Genomic DNA, 7,194 nt, shown 5'->3' on the forward strand with positions numbered 1-7,194 from the left:
ATATGTTTAATCAGTTGAAGCTAGTTTTAGTGTACCCTGTTCATTTATTGTTTTTAATCTCTCGCAAAGCTACACGAGGGCTATCTGCGCTAGCCGTTCTTAATTTAGCAATGTAAGATTAGAGGGCAGGCAGCTAGTCATCACCACCCACCGCCAATTCTCGGGCTACACTTTTTACCAACGAATGGTGGGATTGACCGTTACATTATAACGCCCCCACGGCTGAAAGGACGAGTATGTTTGGTATGACGGGGATTCGAACCCGTGACCCTCAGATTGCGAGTCGAGTGCTTTAACCACCTGGCCATGCCGGGGCCCTTTTGTTTTAGTCTTTACTGTAAGGTTTTTATTTAGAATTAATATTTTTCGTTTTTATAAATTAAAACTTAGCATAAAATACATCTATTAAAATAATGTACTGTATAACATTTCCTATTAGTTAGTTTTACATCATTAGCACTAAATTTATGACCATCATATTTTCTTGCATTCTGTGAATTACTTATTAAATGCATCAAATCTGTTCTAGTTTAATTTTTTCTCAAATATTCTTTGTACTATTGTAACCTATATTTTCAACGCTTCAATTTGGATATTAGCTATCACATGGCGTTCAAATCGAAAAGATTTTAAAGTAGACCTAGAATAAAGTGGCGTAACTGTAAAACGTGACCCTTACATTTAGTTTCTTCTGGTTATAGTTATGATTAGGACATATTATTCGCTACTGCTAAAATACCTAAAATGTTCTAAATATGACGTCACGAAAACGTAATATTTCGACAAATATCTAGACGTGAGACATTAAATATAAATGAATACTAGTAAGCCAGTAAATTATCGAGCTAAAAGTGAGTCCGTGCGTAGTTTCCAGGTGGTATATTCAGTCAGTATGTGAAGTACAGGTACATTACCGATTTTCCAGCAACTAATGGTTCGCCATTTCCTTTAATCCGGTTTGCTCGCTCGTTCTCTCTCGGACTTGGGTGTGATATGTACGTACCATGGATGGTTTGATATACATGTATGGATATTGTCAGTAAGATGTCTAGTTTGTTCGTGACACTTTATTTATTTATATACATCTTTTAAAATTATTCTATTTTTTATTTATTTATTTTTATGTTTAAAATATATATTTATCGGGGAGAGATGTTTAGGAGCAGGGGCGTAGATCCTGAGGGGGATGAGGGGTATTCATCCCCCTTCATTTTAGGTGGGGGGTATGGTGCTACAATCATCCCCCCCCCCTACAGTTTGGTCTGTTGAATTGTTTTATTGCATCACAGGCCTACAAATTGTGTGTTTGTTCTTGTGATTCTCGCGTTCTTACCAATCGAATTACATAATTAGGCCTAGATGTAGGCTTTTCAGTAGCTGAAATGTACATATTTAATATAGACGTGCTTCTAAGCCTTTCGATCTAAGCGATAGTTCGTAAGTATCAGTCAGTAGGCCTAAGTATACATGCAAGTATCGTGGCAACAAGATTACTCTGTGACTGTATGTTTACAGCTTTCAGGTTCACGTAATCAGAGATTACCAATTTGCAAATTGAACAGTCCACGTAAGTGGTTGGAAAATCATCCCCATCAGGTGTAAAAAATCTACGCCCCTGTTTAGGACTAACTTCATCATGTATGACGTACCTGTCTAGTTCGCATAGTAATTCGTTTTTCATCCAATTTTTATCAAAGTACGTTATTGTACTATGTAGGAGTCTACTTTAATCCGGGCCAAATTACGAAAGCGCACTTGAAATTCCTACAACAGTCAAATCAGTTCACTGGACGGCCACTGATGGCATCTCATATGGCGCGCTCTTTCAGGACAGGTTATTTACTGACCTACACGATTTAATGTATCAAAGGAGAAAGAAGTTGTTCATGAAATGCTTGAGTATGTAAAAAGTTTCACGAGACCTGCTGTAAAGAGTATGGCAAGTAAGGTTAATGAAGAAAGTCTGGATAAGTGTAGACAAAGAAACACTCGTTGTTCATCACTTTGCTGACTCTGAACTTATGGATATTGTTCTGAATTCTGATAAAAACAACGAAAGTAATGAAGATAAACAGATGTCGCTGAAAGACGTACTATAGACAAGTTAATGGAGTTGACGTATGGATTAATCAGTGAGCTGGAGCAACGTACCTTCATGACGGAACAGGAGGTAAGGACTTTTCATTTGTTGTATGAAAAATTACACATGGAAAGATCAAAACAAATGAATAAAATGTTTAAAAACAACGTCAAGACGAATGTGTGTCAGAGAAGTACGTGTCAATGGTTTCAACTTCAACTACCCCAGATGTTCCCTCTGCAACATCATAAATCCATGATGAAACAGTCAGCTATAAAACAGACTGTAATCCTGATAGCCCTCAACTTCCAGACCTTTCTGATTATCTCTACAATTCCAGTAAATTATAAAATTTGCCACTTTGTTTGTTTGTTTTGAATTTCGTGCAAAGCTACACGAGAACTATCGGCGTTAGCCTTCCCTAATTTAGCAGTGTAAGATTAGAGGGAAGGCAGCTAGTCATTACCACCGACTGTTAACTTTTGGGCTACTCTTTTGCCAACGAATAGTGGGATTGACCGTCACATTATAACGCGCCCACGGCTAAAAGGGCAAGCATGTTTGGTGTGACGGGGATTCGAACCCGCGACCCTCAAATGACTTGCCACTTTGGACGTGGTACTACAACAACATTCTTTGTAAGTACAGTAATTAACAATAAGCCTTTTTCATGTATACCTATACTAATGTGTTTCATTAATAATTAAACTCAAATTTAATATTTACGTTATTTAAGTTTCTAGCAGTCAATGGTACTTTAGACACACGGGAAGGATATAAATAGTGGGTCAGAGGTGTATTGATGAATTATTATTACCTGACCTCTGTTGACGAAACGGATAATCCAGCAAGTCTCTGGAACCAAGGGTACCGAAAATCTATGGTATACCTGTATTTAAGTGACGTTTTTAAATAATTGTTAACTATCTGGTAACTTTATCGATTAGCCGTGAAATCGTAAAATTGCAATGCCATTCTGAATTATTTCTGTTTGAACATAATTTGTAAACTTACGCCTACAAGTTACAATAGTGTACCAAGCACCGAGGAAGATTAAGTTGATTTGTTATCGTCACTTGGACTGGATTTCGAATTATTTTACCAAAAAATTTAAAAGGTGCCTCTCCTAAGAACGAAAAAAAAAAACACACACGTTAAAACAATACATAAAAACACGCAATTCAAAGAAGCAAACTTTGAAACTTCAAGGAATTGCAAAGTTGGTCAGTGACAACGGCTATAAATTTATCTCAGCCACATCTCAGCTATTTCAACCACACCCATTACTAACAGGTGCATAAAATCAAGCACACAGCCATGTAATCTTCATAAACAAACATTGACAGTAGAATGGGTCGAACTGAAGTGCTCAGTGACTTTCAACGTGGCAGTGTCATAAGATGCCACCTTTCCAACAAGTCAGTTCGTCAAGTTTTTGCTCTGATAAAGCTGCCCCGGTCAACTGTAAGTGCTGTTATTGAGAAGTGGAAACGTCTAGGAGCAACAACAGCTCAGCCACGAAACGGTAGGCCACACAAGCTCACATAACGGGACTGCCGAGTGCTGAAGCGCGTAAAAATCGTCCATTGTCCATAACTGCAACACTCACTACCGAATTCCGAACTATCTCTGGAAGCAACTTCAGCACAAGAACTGTTCGTCAGGAGCTTCATGAAATTGGTTTCCATGGCCGAGCAGCCACACACAAGCCTAAGATCACCATGCTCATCGGCTGTAGTGGTGTAAAGCACTGGATTCTGGAGCAGTGGAAACACATTCTCTGGAATGATGAATCACGCTTCACTATCTGACGGACAAACCTGGATTTGACGGATGCCAGAAGAACGCTATCTGCCTGAATGTATAGTGCCAACTGTAAAGTTTTGTGTAGGAGGAATAATGGTGTGGGGCTGTTTTTCATGGTTTGGACTAGGATCTTTAGTTACAGTGAAGGGAAATTTTAATGCTTCCACCATACAATAACATTCTAGTTAATTGTGTGCTTCCAACTTTGTGCAACAGTTTAGAGAAGGTCCTTTTTTGTTTCAGCACGACAATACCCCGTACACAAAGCGAGATCCAAAAAGACATGGTTTGTCGAGGTTGGTGTGGAAGAACTTGACTAGCCTGCACAGAGCCTGGACCTCAACTCCACTGAACACCTTTGGGATGAATTGGAATGCCAACTGCGAGCCAGGCCTTCTCGTCCGACCTTACTAATACTCTTGTAGCTGAATATTTTGTTACTAGTTTTTTGCCAAATGTTGGTTATTTTTCTGCTGATGTCGGGAATATATGGTACGCAGCAGTATATGGTTTCGTGATGTTTTGAATCGTGAGATATATTTACTTTTGTTGGTCGATTTTGCTTTCTGTCTAGGTGTGTGCATATAATGTTTTCTACAGTTTGTGGAGGAAACTTATTCATGTTCATGAAGTATTGTTTTATTTTGTCAAAACATCACGAAACCATATACTGCTGCATACCATATATTCCCGACATCAGCAGCAAAATAACCAACATTTGGCAAAAACTAGTAACAAAATATGACATTCCAGTTAATACCAAATTTATTAAAAAACCCGGCACAAAACTGAGGTCTATACTATGTAAAAACTACACTGACAAACACCACACCAACATTATTTACAAAATACAATGTGATAACTGCCACGACTTCTATATTGGAGAAACAAGTAGAAAATGGAAACCAGATTCAAAGAACATAAAAAGTTACCTTCATATGTTTTCAAACACTGCAACTCAAATAAACACAACATAACCATAGAAAACACTCAAATGCTAAATAAAGAAACAAACATAAACACAAAATTAAAGAAGTCTTACTTATACAACTTAAACCCAAAATAAATCAATACAAAGGAACACCTTTATACCTATATTAAAAATTATAAATAATATAAAATTATATATTCAAACATCTAACACCGCCCTCTACATTCCGACACTCAGTTACACAACCCCTTTCAAACATGAGGTCAGCTTCCGGTCAGTTACCTCTTTCTTTCTTTGTGAACCTGACGATGACCAAAGAAGGTCGAAACGTTGTTCGCTTCTCTACGTAAAATATTTCCTCAACCCAAACGAGCCGTTTTTACATATATATGTGTGTCTGTCTGTTTGTCCATTATCTAACTACTTTTAGGTTGCTGGGCCAATCTCAACCAAATTTTGTGGGATGACAGTTTGGAATAAGGGGCATACTATTGGAGGTTTGCGATTTCTTGCACCTCCATTGTTGCTGTTATTGAGCATTTATTATCTTTGATGCAAATTAAAGTTTACTAAATGCAACAGATGATGCTACGTACACCAAAATAGTGGACACACAAACGTCTTATATATCTTAGGAAGTGCACTAGCACTCTCTATTAATGAATGCAAGGGTACAGATAGCCACCACTATTTCAGTAATATGTTAACTTACTGACGTTTCTACACCAAAAAACACAGTAAGGCTAATGTGAAGTGCCATTTCTTAAGTTATCCCCGCTTCCTACTTTGACCTGTGACCATTCAACTTCAGCTCGTAAGATACTTCTATTGCAAATGAGAGTCAAGTGAAACAATGTGAAAGGATACTGACAGTTAGGTGCTCACCACCTCTTCCTACAAAGTCACCAAAGTGTATACAAAACTTTTGATGAATGAAGTAATAATGAATACTGTAATAACATGTTATGTTATAAATAAACTATGTGAAAGTTAGGAGCTCTGTGTTATTTATCGTTGTATCTGCTCCCTTATTTCAGAATCAATAACCAGGACAAAAGGATGGGTACCTCAGCTTGTTCTTAGAGGTAAAAGAAAATCTCTACCTTTCAAGTTTTGAAGTTAGGTTTCCTAAATGATTTTTAAGAAATTAGTCTATCAGTACAACATATATAGTTTATACAGAAGATCAGTGCAACATAACATGGTAGTCTTCAGGCCTGTAAACATAATTAAATAGGAGTGTGCTCGCTAAATTTGGGATCTAAATATAGCTAGTTTGACGTGGGATGATATGATAAATATTTCTGAGATACAACAAATTAGAAATGGTGGTTTATAGTGAAATTCAGTTAAGGTTTAATTAGATTAAACAGTTTTACATGTTAACTGACGTCACAATACAACTAGGTAAATAAGTTTTACATGGTAATTTCAACAAGGGTAGAACAAGTACAAGTTCTGTTTATGAAACATTTATGCCCCCAGTTTGATCTGGACTCATGACCTTCAAAAATTAATCAAACCTAGAAATTTGTATGTAACACCTGTTATGTAAGTTTGGTCAAAATCTACCTAGCCATTCTTTAAATCTTAAGATAACCACAATATGCCCCTTTCTACTTCACAATAGAAGGGGCGACTAACATTATTTGGTTTTGTGAAACAGACTGCTTTAAAATACAACTATAGTTAAGCATCACTATGCATAGTCAGTTCGTGTCAAACCAGAGATATTTAGACATAATTTTATACAGTAAACAGAGAAACAGCGTACCTAAGGATTGTTGTATATTGTAAATGTAAGCAAAATACGTAGTTAAGCATTATTGTAGATAGTAATTGATGCTATTTGAGTACATGTACTTGTGGCGGGTTTGAAAAGATGATTTAGGTGTTTTCTTCCAATCCCTGTAATAGCATATTCTGTGTGTGTGGTAACTAAAACTGATTCTTCACTCTGGCAATTTTTTTGTGCGAATTGAGCACATTTATTTAAACTGAGTGAAATAAGTCATAGCTACAAAGTCAAAACACTTACAGTTCTTTCAAAGAAACTGTAAATACAACACCTCTTGCATAGCTCACTTTGTTTTAGCTTCTTCCATCAATTCTGATAGTAACTGAATAGTTTACAAGTACTTAAGAGGAGGTTCCCTGGAGCTTCAAGCCACATGGTTCTATCTGCGTACATGTAATCTGACATTTGTTTAACATATATCCATCTTACAGACAGGGAGTGAACCATAGTTTATTTTAATAACATTGGAATATTATCTTAAATCTACAGTCAAGCTTTATGCTAAAACAAACGTTAGGCACAATCAAAGGATGAAAGCCCAGAATATTTTAAAATAGTTTCTTGTAAAACCACTTGTAA

Source organism: Tachypleus tridentatus, chromosome 12 (assembly GCF_004210375.1).
Source record: "Tachypleus tridentatus isolate NWPU-2018 chromosome 12, ASM421037v1, whole genome shotgun sequence".
Taxonomy (NCBI): domain Eukaryota; kingdom Metazoa; phylum Arthropoda; class Merostomata; order Xiphosura; family Limulidae; genus Tachypleus; species Tachypleus tridentatus.